The sequence below is a fragment of the Anastrepha ludens genome, chromosome X (assembly GCF_028408465.1).
Source record: "Anastrepha ludens isolate Willacy chromosome X, idAnaLude1.1, whole genome shotgun sequence".
Lineage (NCBI taxonomy): Eukaryota > Metazoa > Arthropoda > Insecta > Diptera > Tephritidae > Anastrepha > Anastrepha ludens.
This window is the reverse complement of record NC_071503.1, coordinates 31,275,413-31,292,009: the sequence shown is the minus strand read 5'-3', so window position 1 is coordinate 31,292,009 and position 16,597 is coordinate 31,275,413.

The window sequence follows — 16,597 nt, the reverse complement described above, 5'->3', positions numbered from 1 at the left end:
AGCTACTCCTATTAAATACAAGGGTATAAAATCGGCCGCCGTAGCCGAATGCATTGGTGCCTGACTATCATTCGGAATACGGAGAGAACGCAAGTTCGAATCTCGGTGGATGAACATCAAATAATAGAAAAGTTGTTTCTAGTAGCGGTCGCCCCTCCGAGTGTATTTCTGTCATGAAAAAGCTCCTCATAAATATATCTGGCGTTCGGAGTCTTGCTGCATTTGTGGAACAACATCAAGACGCACGCCACAAATAGGAAGAGGAGCTCGGCCAAACTCCCAGAAAGGGTGTTCGCGCCAATTATGTATGTATATATAAAGGGTGGTTAAATTTCAAGGGCCGATGTTGAATATGAACCACACCTAAGCGTCAACGACACCGTTGGACTTCTTTCTTTGGGGTTATTTGAAGGAAAAGGTGTACGTCGATAAGCCAACAACAATTCGAGAGCTAAAGGATGAGATAATTCGGCACATTAACGCCATAGAACCTCAATTATGCCTCAGCGTCATCGAAAATTTGGACCATCGGATGGAGGTGTGCCGCCGAGACCGCGGCTTCCATTTGGCCAATATTTTGCTCTATTCGTAATTGAGCCATACCAGTATTTTCATAATAAAGAGAAAGGGTAATAATTTCTTAAAAAAACTGTATTTTATTCAAAATCAACACCGGCCCTTGAAACTTAACCACCCTTTATATATATATACAAATCATGTTGTTCTCCGTTAAGTGTTCTTATTACACCTATTCCGTTTTCAGTTTTAAAATTACATATTCTTTACTAACGCCGTAATACCCACATCCTCCAGAAACTCTTCCAAATTTGCTACATCGACTTCCTGGTTTCTGAAAAGTGTCATGATCTGGGAAGTATTTCTTTGCAAATAAAAAATTCCTACATTTTTGCTAATAATATAGGGTTTTTCAGTAAGAGCGCTTCAACTTTTGAACTTTTTTGAATAAAACACAAACGGTTTGACTTTTTTAACTAATTTTTTTTTTATTATCGAGTTTGAACATATACATTTAAGTATGAAATTCGATTTCTTTTGCATGACCACCGCGTGCACGTTTTACGAAGTCCAATCGTTGAACCCAATTTTCGACCACTCTTTTGCATAAATCGGCCGAAATTCCAGCAATTTCGCGTTCAATATTGGCTCTGAGCTCACAAATCGTCGCCGGCTTGTTACTGTAGACCAATGACTTCACATAACCCCAAAACGGGACGGCTTGTTAAATGGACCGTAAAATGGCCGCAATGCTCTTAAAGTAGCAGCAACAGAACGATTATTTTCATAAAAAATTTGCACGATTTGTAATCGTTGCTCAAGTGTGTAGCGTTCCATGATGAAATGTATACTAATGACAAGCGAAAAAAAAAAATATTGCGTCGTTCGCCCTCCCTATCGGAAAAAAGTTGAAACGCACCTATTGAAAAACGCCTTATTATAAAAATGCGTGTTCTGTTAAGAAAGTTTATCGCACGCTTCTTCCATTTTATGGTCAGTTTAATCGACCCACTGAAGCGGCTATTCGAGCTATTGTGACTAAATTTAGAACCAAATTTACATTATTGGACATCAAATCACCAACACGCTTACGTAGAGTGCGAACTGTAGAAAATATCGCAACTGTATCGGCCAGTGGACCATCAATTATCGATTCGTCGCCGTTCGCAGCAATTGGGTCCCCTGTTACTCAAAAACGTGGAAAATTTTGCGAAAGGAATTAAGTGTGAAGCCTTTCAAAATACAGCTGGAGCAAGAATTGAAGCCGAACGACCTATCGCAACGCAGAATTTTTGGTGAATGGGCTCTTGGAAAGTTGGCCGAAGATCCACTTTTTTATCGAAAAATTGTGTTCAGCGACGAAGCTAGTTTTTGGATCAATGGGTACGTAAATAAGCAGAATTATTGATTTTGAAGTGAAGATTAGCCAGAAAAATTGCAAGAGCTACCAATGTATCCAGAAAGGGTCACAGTTTGGTGCGGTTTATGGGCTGGAGGTATCATTGGACTGTACTTCTTCAAAGACGCTGCGAATCGTAACGTAACTGTGAATGGTGAGCGCTACCGTGAAATGATATCCACCTTTTCTTTGCCCAAAATGCAAGAGCTTGACTTGCATGACATGTGGTTTCAGCAAGACGGTGTCACATGCCACACAGCACGCGTAACAATGGACTTGTGGAGAGGCGAGTTCGGTGAACAATTTATTTCACGTTCGGGACCTGTCAATTGGCCACCCAGATCGTGCGATATAACGCCTTTAGATTATTTTTTGTAGGGCTATGTTAAAGCTCATGTCTATTCAGACAAGCCTGCTTCAATTAACGCATTGGAAGAGAATATTAAAGCATTTATATGTGAGATACCGGCCGAAACATTGGAAAGAGTATGCAAAAATTAGACTAAGCGGATGGACCATTTGAAGCGCAGTCGCGGTCAACATTTGCATGAAATAATCTTCAAACATTAAATTATATGGACTGTACTATCGATTTAAATAAAAATTGTATGCATTTTTCTGAATTTTACGTGTGTTTTTTTGAAAAACTTTCCTATAGCTCTTAAAAATCACCCTTTAGTAGGAGCTAATAGGAATAGGAATATATTGTAAATGAAGTGTTAAAATTTGGTTAGCACTGGTAGTCGTTAACTTTGACCGTGAATCATAAAAAACTCATATCCCATTAATCTGGGATACATACTGATGTAATCCTTACTCATACATACTTTCAACCTGTCATTGTTGTGGCCATACGCTTGAACTGGAGTTGAAGGAAATTATATATGTATATTATATAAGTATATTGTTGTGCTGGAACAGTTAGCCACATAATTTCTATTTAAGGCTTAAAGCATTTTTAAGGCTTGAATTGTATCCAAGCAGTGACGCCTTCAATTCTTGGTTGATTGCTATTTTGCAGACTCCTTCGGCTTTAAGTCATTTGAGTTAAGTTTCTTTAATTAAACTAAAATAACTTGATTTACGTAAACTTTCCATCAAAGGAACCACCAACATTAAAAGCTAACAATTGGAAGTTAAACTGTCCCCCATTATTTAGAATTTCAGTTTTTGGGTCTTGATTGTTTCGCTGATTATTAAATTGTTATCCAATAAGTTTCAGTGGGCTACGAGTATTTTGAATTCAGTATTATTTTAATGGACGACGAATACAAGTATGATATGTATTTTATTAGTAAGGCAAATTCTTCAACACTGTTCTGACTTTGCGTATTCTCACATATCGAAGGGGGTAGGTTAGGTTGTAATGGTTGCCCAGAAAGTGGGCCCACTTGAAAGAAGAAGTTTGGTTCATCATGTGTGATACCATTGCAGAAGGAAAAGAGGTGAAGGAAAAATAGATAGGACGAAAGGAGCGGGGAGGAGAGGAGGTACTTGTGGATTACGAACGGTGACTAATTTGCGCCTGTGTCGCTTTACTCTGCTAATAAAGTTCATAAGATTTTTTATATCAAGGCCTGCTATGTCAGCAGGCGTAGGAGAGAAGTGAGAGCCAAGATGCCTAAATCTTAGTCCCGCGACAGAGAGGCAGCTAAGCAGCAGGTGCTGAAATGATTCCACCTCATCCTCTATAAAGCTGCCGCAAAAAGGAGTCCAAGTAATTCCGAGTCTCACCGCTTGTAAGCCCCGCAGATAGTGCCCCGTGAGATCGCCCACGAAATTTGAGAGCTGAGATTTTGACATCCCTAGAATATCCCTTAAATGCCTCCGATCCACCCGTGGCCAGAAGGATTTCGCGACTTTACTCATTTGTGTACTTGTCCAGCGCTCGCTGAGTTGGCGCGAAGCCCATTTTTCCAGGATAGAGCGCAGGTTGTCAAGGGTATCCCAATTCTCTTCTTTTGCGGGGACAATACGCCAGAGGTCCATTTTCTGGCCAGCTCGTTCGCTTCGCAGTTTCCCGCAATGTCACTATGAGCAGGTACCCAGGTTAACCTTATGTCAAAGAGTTCAGATGCAGTCGAAAATGACCAGTTTCTAGTGTACCCTAATTGCCGATTGGCTATCCGAGTAGATGTTTACCTTCTTAACAGTTATTTTACAGGTAAGTAGCCTATCAGCTGCTTTTTTGATTGCGGCCACCTCTGCTTGGAACACATTGCAGTGATCCGGTAACCTGAATTTGAGTCTGATGGGGAGCTCTTTGCAGAATACTCCTCCTTCAACCCTACCGTCCAACTTCGAGCCATCCGTAAATATGTCAACACCCTATCCACTCCTCCCTTGATTGAATACGAGTGGAGAAATTCCCCCTTGGACTTACCAGCGTATACCGGTCCGTTGTCGGTAGGATGAACTCAAAGCTTCTGAGGATACTTGAGTGCCCGTAAGTAAGGTCGATCCTGAAGCCTGAACCTCGAAGCCCGATTGCAGTACGTGCAGCGGCAGTTTTGCTCACGACGTGTACAGGTACCAAATTTCATATCGACTAATCGATTTAACTATATTTAATGGAAGAATATTAAGAGATTAATTTATGTAACGAAAATTGTTTAATTAATTTTTTATATTCAATTTTATTATGTAAGTATAACGAATAACAATTTGTTTTTTGCTGTTTTGCTTGTACATATTAATTCAAGGTATCCCGTGCCAAAATTAGGTGTTAAACTTAAAGATTCTCCCCTTCGGCTAAACGTTTGAGCGGGAGTGGAGTGCGTTATCTTCGTTATTTGCACGGGTTATTTAGTCACAACGTTGCAGTGGAAGGGTGAGCAACGTGGACGGGCAAGCGTATTTCAAGGCCAACTAGTCGTGTGCAACTGATCGTAGTAGATTTTGTTCACATTACAATACAAGACATTTACTCTTACGTGATGCCTCAAGAGACTGAATTGGAGGAGGATTGTTGATGAAGCTATGGTCCAGTACAGACTGTAAAGCTAAGTGGGAGAGAAAAAGAAAATATCGTGCGAGAGGTTAATGGTATCCCGCCATCACTTCTCCAGCGCATGACACGGAGTACGGAGCGCAGATTCCAAAGGGTATCCGATGTAATGATCAACAGTTGGAGCAAATCATTCTTAACAAATAAAATCCGCACTTGTCCTCTTTGTAACACTTATTTAAATAAAAACTTAGATCTTTTTATTTAGCTCTTCTTTGAAACACTTATTTAAATAAAAACTTATATCTTTTAATTTAGCTTGTAGTTCCTTATCCTGCCACCGGAAAACCTGTAATTCCTGCTCTCTACAATTCTTCCGTTTCCTGTTGTGGTCCATCGCAGTTTACTATGGCTTCTACAGCTCGGCGTATCCCAATAACCCTAATAACAACTACTTCATTCAAAACAACTATATATATACTATACTTAATATATATATATTATATGCTTGGTGCTTACACCCCTTTTGGGTGTTTGGCCGAGCTCCTCCCCTACTTATGGCGTGCGTCTTGTTGTGGTTCCTCAAATGGGAGACCGACAGTTTTAAGCCGACTCCGAACGGCAGATATTTTCTTATGAAGAGCCTTTTCAGGGCATAAATACACTCGGGAAGTTTCTCTCAACTATCAGCGGCCTCAAGCAATCAGCATTAAGGGAACTCTCTATGTTGGTGACCTCAAATTTTTAAATGGTTAACCCAACCAAGACCGAACTAGTTTTGTCCACTAAAAGATATAAGATAACGAGTTTTCAGTTTCCGTCTATGGATTGAGTAGTACTAACCCTATCAAACGAAGCTAAGTATCTTGGCATGATTCTGGACTCAAAGCATTCTTGGAAAAAGAACACAGAGGAAAGCTTGTAATGGCCTCTTTGTCTGTAGGAGAATATTTGGCAAAAAATGGGGTGTGAAACCATATAAGCTAACGCAACCTAACAAAAATATGGTGGTAACCAAATAGTCTGCACGCGCAACCAAAAAGTCGTAGGTAACGCAATAGTTCACACAACCCAACCAAAATGTGATGGTAACCTAACACCCCAGAACGAAGCCAGAAAGACGATGAGGAAATACCAGAGCAGCAACTGACGTTCCCATGGGAAACGCCTACTCAGCAAAGTACCGGTCACGTTGAAATCACACGTGCTTAGCTTTTAGTTTTAGGATTAGAATTAAACTAATTTGTAAGTTCAGTTGTAAAGTATCAAGCAACCAATAAAGACTAGTCTCGTCCGGAACCATTGTTTTTGTTAACCACCCGGTAGCCCGGTACTTTAACTGGCGCCCCACGTGGGGCCTAGTCGCGAGTGCAAAAACAAAGGAAACTTCAAAAGACTCCTCAAGCTGTGCCAGAAGATGCTTCGGCGCTAGGGCAAAAAAAGAAGAATAGTTCAAAAAGGCCCTCAAGGCCAACACACCTTAGAGAGACGCTTCAGTCAGTGGACACAAAGCATGTGCGGATACAGGATCCGGAGTCATGGCGGGATAGTCCGAAATATCGGATAAGTCTTGCCCATATCCTTAGGATGCAGCTGTATTTTACTTTGTAAGTTTATTAAATTTAATCCCTACTAATATTATAAATGTGAATGTAAGTTTGTTTGTTACGCTTTCACGCCAAAACTACTTAACCGATTATTACGAAACTTTGTGCACATGTTTTTGGAGGTGATAGAAGTAACATAGGATACTTCTTATTAAAAAAAATTATTTTTTTTGAATGATAAAAAAATTGTTTTTCAAAAAATCTCAAAATTTCAGCTGTTTGAAATTGTTCTATATTTATTGTTTTTTTATTAAACAGTTTTATTTAGCTTGCCCAGTTTATTTATTTGTTTGTTTGGGTCAAATTTAGTAATTGGAATTTTACCCTTTTCTTGATGACATATTGATCTGATATTTGGTATTCTTCTGTCATTTTTATAATATATTTTTATATAAAATATATAAAATTTTGATTTTTGAGGTTTGATGTCAATTTTGTGGGTAGATGTCACTTGATTATTTTAAATCTTACCACTGATTTTAATTCTTACTCTGTTCTTCTTTAAAAATGCCTCGGAAACGGAAATCTGATCTATCCAAAAATTCGTCGCGGCTCCGTGCGGCAAGAGTTGCACGAAATCAAGAGTCTTCGATTCACGCAGAGCTGAGAAAACAACGACAAGCACAGCGACAAAGGATTTTGAGAGCAACTGAAACGCCTTCTCAAGCACAAGTTCGCTCAGAAAGATAAGCTGAGCTGCAGGCAGCTAGAAGAGCAATAGAAACCCCAGAGCAATCGCAGGTGAGAAGAATTCATAATGCAGAAATGCAGAGCACGCGCCGTAGAAATTTTATAAGTAAGGATTGGTCTGTATTTAATGGTACTGAATTTCAATATTATCCTTCAATTGAATATCATAATCATCCTTTAATTGTTATTGGCACAATGGATAAAAAATGTCAGTATTGCGATGCTTTCAAGTGGAAAGATGAAACTGCTGGAATGTGTTGTTCCAGTGGTAAAGCTTCACTTCCAGTACTTGGTGAACCAGAAGAGCCTTTAAAAACTTTATTGTTAAATGTTACAAATGAGTCAAAGCAATTCTTAAGCAAAATAAGAAAGTATAACTCTTGCTTTCAAATGACATCCTTCGGAGTTGATAAAGTGATAAGAATGCCCGGATTTTCACCAACTTTTACTGTACAAGGGCAGATATATCATCAAATTCGATCACTATTTCCGGAAGAAAATGATCAGCATAAATTTTTGCAGGTTTATTTTATGGGTGATGAACAAAATGAAGTCAACCGTCGTTGCCAATATATTGAAGGAGTAGGAAGAGAAACAGTATTGAAAATTCAACAAATGTTACACAGTCTCAATAATTTGGTGAAGATCTTCAAAAGTGCAATAGACAACTGGCCTTCAGATAATTATAAAGTTGTCATTCATGCTGATCGAACTCCACGTGGTGAACATGAGAGGCATTATAATGCGCCGATGGTCAATGAAGCTGCTGTTTTGGTCACTGGTGACCCGTGCTCTCCACGAGACATAGTGTTACGGCCACATGATAATACGCTACAGCGTGTTGCCGATACTCATAAATTTTATAATGATTTGCAGTACCCATTAATGTTCAGTAAAGGTGAATCAGGATATCATTTTAACATTCCAGTCATTAATCCAACAACAAAACAGCCAATTTCAAATAAAAAAGTTTCCTGTATGGACTTCTATGCGTATTATATTACATCATGATTCGAGAGAATGAATTCAATCTCCTTCTGCGTACAAGGCAACTTTTCCATCAATACGTGGTAGACATGTATATTAAAGTAGAGAGCGAACGTCTTCGTTACATTTCCCTAATCCAGAAAAAATTACGAGCTGAAAATCATATATGTACATCTACAAGATGCGATTAGCGCAGTTGATAATATTAGACCTAACGACATTGGCAAAATGGTTATTTTACCGTACACTTTCGTGAACAGTCCCCGTTATTTGCAAGAGTACACTCAAGGCGCATTTACTTATGTACGAACTTACGGATGGCCTGACCTCTTCGTAACTTTTACCTGTAATCCTTCGTGGCAGGATATAACTCAAGAGCTTATGTCTGGACAAAAAACCACTGATCGACATGACATAGTTGCCCGTGTATTTCGTTTAAAGGTTCAGAAATTAATTAACGTTGTGACAAGAGGAGACGTCCAGTGCCATATGTACTCGATTGAATGGCAGAAACGAGGTCTACCACATGTGCACATATTAATTTGGCTAAAACAGAAGCTACTTCCTAATCAAATCGACAACATAATTAGCGCTGAAATTCCAGATCAAGAAGAAGATAAAAATCTGTATGACACAGTTATTAAAAACATGATTCACCGTCCCTGCGGAGCTCGCAATCCAGCATCACCTTGCATGCAAAATGGCAAGTGTACAAAAAAATATCCTCGAGAACTGATGAAAGAAACAGTTCACAGTGATAAGGGTTACCCGTTATATAGACGAAGGGCGCTTGCTGATGGTGGTAAACAGGTTGGCATTCGGACTCGCAGTGGGGAAATCAAAAGTTTTGATAATAGCTGGGTTATGCCCTATTCGCCGATTTTGTGTAAATTATTCAACGCCCATATTAAAGTGAAGCCTGCAATTCTGTGCGTGCGATTAAATATATTTGCAAGTATGTCAATAGAGGAAGCGATCAGGCGATCTTCAATCTTCGTAATGAAGGTGTTGTACAGGCCCTCAATGAAGTACAAACTTATCAAGCAGGAAGATATGTCAGTAGCAATGAAGCAGCATGGCGGCTGCTTGGCTTTCCATTACATGGAATACACCCACTGTTATAATATACATCTTACAGTACACTTAGAAAACGGACAGCGTGTTTTTTTTTTTTGATGAAAATACCTTTCTAGATAGGATTTTATCTCCTCCTAAGACCACGCTGACTGCCTTTTTCCACCTTTGTCAGAATGATACTTTTGCAAGGACATTATTGTACTCTGAGGTCCCCCGTTATTATACATGGAACACCTGAAAAAAAGAGTGGCATCGTCGTGTTCAAGGTACACCTGTTGAAAATCAACCTTGGGTTAAATCATCGGATCCTCTTGGTCGTGTCTATACTGTACATGTTACAAATTTCGTCTGCGTATGTTATTGCATCAAGTTAGAGGTACAACTAGCTTTACAGAACTTAAAATTGTCAATGGTCAGGAATGTCAAACATACAGAGAAGAATGTGAATCTCGGCGATTGTTAGAAAATGATAATCATTGTGACGAAACTATGGAGGAAGCGGTACAATGTCGATCACCAGATAAAATCAGGTAACTTTACGCTACGCTTTTATCTTCATGCGGTTTGTCTAATCCTCAAACTCTTTGGGATAAGTACAAAGGACACATGGCCGAAGACATTTTATATCAACTGCAGCGAGTACATACAGATATGACTTTCAATGAAGATATCTACAACGAAACGCTAATTTTAATCGAAAGTAAGGTTTTTACAATGGTTGGAAAAAAATTAAATGATTTTGGAATGCAAGCCCTCGACGAAACAATACAGATGACTTTAATAATGAAATTGCTCGAGAGATAGATTATGATTTTATAGCACTGCAACATCAAGTAACAGAATTAGTCCCTCAATTCATTCCAGAGCAAAATCATGTTTTCCACCAAGTTTTACGTAAAATAGACTCCGGCAATGGTGGACTCTTCTTTCTCGACGCACCAGGAGGAACCGGAAAGACGTTCTTGCTTAACCTATTATTAATGTCCGTCAGAAAAGACAAACAAATAGCAGTTGCTGTAGCTTCTTCGGGTATTGCCGCGACGCTATTAAACGGCGCCCGTACAGCACATTCTGTTTTAAAATTACCATTAAATCTGGCACAGGAAGATTCACCCATCTGTAATTTCAGTAAAAATAGTTCGCGAGGTAGGATGCTGCGAGAATGTAAGCTTTTAGTGTGGGATGAAAGTACGATGTCTCACAAGAAGGCTATAGAAGCTTTAAACCGAACTCTCCAGGACTTGCGAGATAGTTGATATATAAAATGGGAGGAATGATAGTTTTATTGGCTGGTGATTTCCGACAAACCCTCCCAGTCATTCAGAGAGGGACACCAGCAGATGAAATTCAAGCATGTATTAAATCATCATGCTTTTGGTCGAAAGTTGAAAAACTCAGCCTGAAAACAAATATGAGAGTTCATCTTCATAATGGCGTGGACTCGGGACTTTATGCAGAAATGTTGTTGAAAATTGGTGATGGTTGTTTAGACGTTGACAAAGAAGGTTATATATCACTATCAAGAGAATTTTGCAATTTAGTTTGTGGAATGTTTTTCCGGAATTGCAACAAAATTTGAGTTGTGATCAGTGGTTGTGCGCAAGAGCAATATTAACGCCAAAAAATGAGGTAGTTTCTAGGATCAGCACTGAAATTTTAAAAGAGGTGCAAAGGGAAATGAAGGAATATTTGACAATGAATACAATTATGGATACGGAACTAAGTACTTCATATCCTATGGAATTTTTAAACTCACTTGAACCGTGTGTACCGTCACATAAAATTCAATTAAAATTGAATGTACCAGTGATGCTTATGCGAAATCTGAATGCTCCTCTGCTATGTAATGGAACAAGGCTTCGGATAACAAAATTGGGGCAAAATATACTTGGTGCTACTATTTTAACAGGTATGGGTAAGGGAAAAGGCTTCGGATAACAAAATTGGGGCAAAATATACTTGGTGCTACTATTTTAACAGGTATGGGTAAGGGAAAAAGTGTCATACCTCGCATTCCAATTATTCCCACTGACCTTCCATTCCAATTCAAAAGGGTTCAGTTTCCCATCAAGCTTAGCTTTGCTGTTACCATAAATAAAGCACAAGGGCAGACATTGCAGGTAGCGGGAGTGAATTTAGAAAAGCCATGCTTTTCTCACGGTCAACTATATGTAGCATGTTCGCGAGTGTCTAATGGCCGGAATTTACACATATTTGCAAAAGACGGAAAAACTTATAATATAGTCTACAAAAATATCCTAGATTAATACTCTCCATTATATCTTTTTGAATTATAAGAATTTAAAATTATTTATTTTTATTACAGCGAAATATATTGTATTTTAACAGTTTTTTTTAAATTAAATAAAGCATATTTTAAGTTTTTGAAACTCATTGTATGTAGTAATTTTTAAATACTAAATCACATTGATTCAGCCCTATTGAAATGTAATGATCTTTGATATTTATTTAAGGGCTACAACGCGAGCGAAGCCGCGGGTAACAGGTAGGTTTAAGAAATTGAGTGGAATTAAGTGAAAAGTGAAAAAAATACAAAATCTAAAAAGAAAAATAAGGCAAGCGATATAGTTGAAAGTTTATATTTGTAATCACACATTGGCTGAGTAAACCACCGTCAGAGAATAGATTTGATATACTGGACCAAGAGAACGAATTAGAAGAGAATGAAAAAGAAGAGAAGCAAACTCTTAATTCAATAACAACAAAGCCCAAATATGTACCAAAGCCACCACCGATCTACGTACAAAAAGTCCAAGTACTAGGCACTCTTGTCAAAGCTCTTAATGAATGTATACAAAATAACTATGAACTAAAAGTACTTAAGAACAATGAAATAAAGATACAAACGGAGGAATCAACGCATTATTCAGCAACAATAAAACTACTTAAATACGAAATACTCAATACTATACATCCCGACCAAAGGAAGAAAAAGGATTTAAAGTAATTCTGCGCAATATGCATCATTCTACAGACATAAATGACATTAATTCTGAACTCGCTGAATACGGTCATGATGTAACAAATATTTTCAACATCCACAAAAGCGACTCAAAACAACCTCTACCTTTATTCTCACTGGAAATCAAAACAAATAGTAACAACAAAGATATATACAATATAACAAATCTATTGCATTGTAAGGTAAAATTTGAGCCCCCACGTCAAATAAGATCTCTTCCACAATGTCTCAACTGCCAAAAATATGGGCATACAAGAAACTATTGCACAAAAAATCCAATCTGTGTTAAGTGTGCAGCCCCGCATAAAACTGCGAACTGTTCAATCAATAAAAGTAGTAGCAATATTAAATGCGCACTCTGTGGCGAAAAACACACAGTCAATTATAAAGGATGTATGGTATACAAATCACTGAGGGTGCAACGTTTTCCAGCTCTACGCAAAAAGGAACTCCAGACTCCGATACTGAACCCGCCGCAACAAGAAAACACAGTGGAACCCGCTAGAATCGGGTTATCAACCTATGCGCAAGTAGCAGCACAAGCTAAAAATAATAAAAAAGGTATGCCTAACCCTCAAAATGATGATATTCAAGAACTTAAAAAAAAGGTTAGCCAGCTCATCAATCAAATGACTAACATGATGAATATAATCACACTACTGGTCACCAAATTCGATGGACAAGCAAAGTAAAATGACAATAGCCTTATGGAATGCAAACGGACTAAATCAACATATTCTTGAAACTAAAACTTTTATTGACCAATACAACATTGACATACTATTGGTGTCAGAAACTCATTTTAATGACAAAAGCTACGTTAGTATTCCCGGCTACAAAATAATATGCACCAATCACCCTGACAACAGACCACATGGCGGAACAGCTATTATACTCAGACAAAATATTATGTTTAACAAAATGGAAGAATATCAAATGGACCATCTGCAAGCAACGACGATACAAATAAATGGCTCTCTAGGCCAGCTTACCATATCAGTTGCTTACTGCCCTGCGAAACACAACAACAAAACAACACAATACGCTAACTACCTTGAAACACTTGGAAGTAGATTTATTGCCGGAGGAGATTATAACGCAAAAAATATGATGTGGGGTTCAAGATTAACAAACACGAAAGGAAAAGCATTACTTGACGCCATCACAGCGCGTAATTGTAATTATATAAGTACCGGAGAACGCACTTACTGGCGCTCTGACATTAAGAAAGTACCTGACTTACTTGACTTTTTTAGCATGAAATCAATTAATCCAAACGTACTGACAATTGAATCTTGTCTTGAGCTCTCTTCTGATCACTCGCCAAGTATACTAAGAACCCAACAACCACCGCAACAAAACTTAAATCCACCGCTTTACAATCATCGGACAGACTGGAATGCGTTTGCTGAGCTGTTGGAATCATATTTAGACACAAAAGTATATTTGAAAACAGCCGATGAAATTGAGACAGCTATAACATTTTTTAACGACAAAACTATTAAGGCAGTTAGTAAATCTACACCCTCTTCACCAACTAAAGTAAAGAATGACTACATACCTGATACGATAAAAAAGAAAGCTAAGGAAGAAATGGCAGACAACAAGATTTCCAGACGACAAGAAAAAGCTAAACAAATTGGGAAAAGATATAAGAGACCTACTTCAAAAGGAAAAAGACAAAAAACTTAGCAATTATCTCAAAAATATTGACGCAACAAAATCCTCAAATTACACACTTTGGAAGGCGACGAAAAAAGTGGTGGGCGCCACAATACATTTACCACCAATAAAAACAACTAAAGGGAAATGGGCCCGAACCACTTCAGAAAAAGCAACGGTCTTAGCTCAACATTTTATAGATACTTTTGAAAATAATAATAACGACATAAATCTCACTTATGCAGCAAACGAGAATAAGAAGCAAATTAAAAAAATCACACTTACGGAGATAAAACAATTAATAAAAACTCTAGAGAACAATAAATCGCCTGGATACGATCAAATTTCGGGAACAATTATGAAGCATATGCCTAACAAGGCAATAATTTATCTAAGAAATATTTTCAACGCTGCTATAAGTCTCAAATATTTCCCTAGTACCTGGAAAGTAGCTGAAGCTATAGCGATCCCGAAACCTAACAAAAACGCTGCACTAGCGACATCATATCGACCAATCAGCTTACTACCGACAATATCAAAAATTTTCGAAAAAATATTATTTGACCAGATAAATCCTATTATAACAAGCATGAATCTGATACCCCAATTGGGATTTAGGAAAAACCATTCAACAATCCAACAGATTAATAGAGTAGGTCACAAAATTAATGATGACCTGAATAAAAAAAGAGTGTGCATGTCCATATACCTCGACGTAGCTAAAGCCTTTGACAAAGTAAGGCACCCTGGGTTACTGCATAAATTAAAAACACAACTACCTAATGACTTTTACTTTATGCTTAAGAGTTACATCCAAGACAGGAAATTCTATGTTAAATATAACGACGCATGCTCAGACATTCAACCTATGAACGCAGGCATTCCCCAAGGCAGTGTCTTAGGACCAACATTGTATCTATTGTACACGGCTGATCTACCGGAACCGAAGTCAGAAAACAGCATGATTGCAACATTTGCGGATGACACAGTCCTCATGGTATCTCATAAAGATACAAAAGTCGCAAAACAAAATTTACAAAACGAATTAAAGTGACATTAAACTGGTTCAAAAAATGGAACATCGAAATTAACGCTGACAAAACAATACAAGTAAACTACACAAACCGAAGGACAACCATTGAACCAGTTAGCGTTGGTAATTCTGACGTGCATATTGACACCAAAGCGAAATACCTGGGTATTACGATCGACTCGAAATTAAACTGGCAGGAGCATATAAAGAAAAAAGCGAAATTAATTTAAAAATCGTTTTAAGAAATTGTACTGGCTACTTGGACCTCAGTCCAATCTATCATTGCAAAATAAAGTACTTATTTATCGAACGATAATTGCTCCAGTCTGGAAATATGGAATTGAGATTTGGGGCACTGCTGCAAAAAGTAATCTAAGTATACTTCAACGAGTCCAGTCTAAAATACTTAGGACCTTAACTAATGCACCTTGGTACATACCTAACGCAGATATTCATCGCGACCTTGATATTGATACTATTGATGAAACAATACAAAGCGCTTGCAGAAGACACATAAATAGATTATTAACGCACACAAATCCTATGATGAGAAGACTACCAAATAAAGAAAAATCTACCCAAAGTCGGCTTAACCGTCAAACACCAACAGATCTTGCAAAATCCATGTAATTAATTGTCAACTAATTGTATATGTCATTGTTTGTTAACCACTTGTTTTTAAATAATATGTATATATTTCTTCTAAATGAGCTTGGGGGCATTGGCCCTTCAATATCACTCTCATTCTATCTTTTTGTAAATAAAATTACTTATTGTCTAACGACAGACGTAATATTTTATGGAAGAAATAAAAAAAACAAAAAAAAAAATAAAAAATCAATAGAACAATTCAAACAGGGTTTTTAAAGCCAATAATTTACTAAATTGAAAATTCATAACATCACTTAACTCTGCGATTTCCAACACTCGGATTTTTAAAGGATATATAAATAAATAAATAAAATACCATAATGCTCGATGATAACATACCTTCAGTCCTCAGACCCTTCGTGCTTAGCACTGGCACCGTGGCCAGCAGTAGTGCAATAACAAGACTAGAAGGGACAATCCGTAGGGTAGTCAAAAATATTTTCCAAAGAGAAGAGCAGAAGCCAGTAAACAATATAGTGAACCCTTACTATGAATTCCTTAATATGAGAGACGAACCCGTAGTTGCGCAAGGAACTACAGATTCGGACCATGTCCCAGGAATAGCTAGGGCAATAAGAGAATTTTCAGGAAACCCAAGTGAGTTTAGTTCCTGGAAAAAAAGTATAGATAGACTTTTAGAGTACAGTATCAGGGAACTCCGAAATACTTCAGCATACTTATAAAAACAAGGAACAAACTGACGAAGTTTTGGAATCTTCGAATATTTCACTAAATTGGACTGCGATTCGCTCCTGTTTAACTGGGCTCTTTGCTGATAAACGAGATCTAAAAATTCTCGAGCATCGGCTTCGTAGGTTGGTTCAGGGACTTTTACCGGTTCACGATTTCTATCAATTAGTCTATTTTCACCCCTCCTTAATATTCAATAAAATATCTTGTATGGAGGAGAGCCAAAAGGTATGAGAACCCTGACCGTACATGTACGGGAATAAAGCACGAGATGCCTTCATAAATGGACTCCATGGCGATATGCCAAGGCTTTTAGCGGTTAAAGAATCAAAGGACCTCTCGCACTTACTTTATC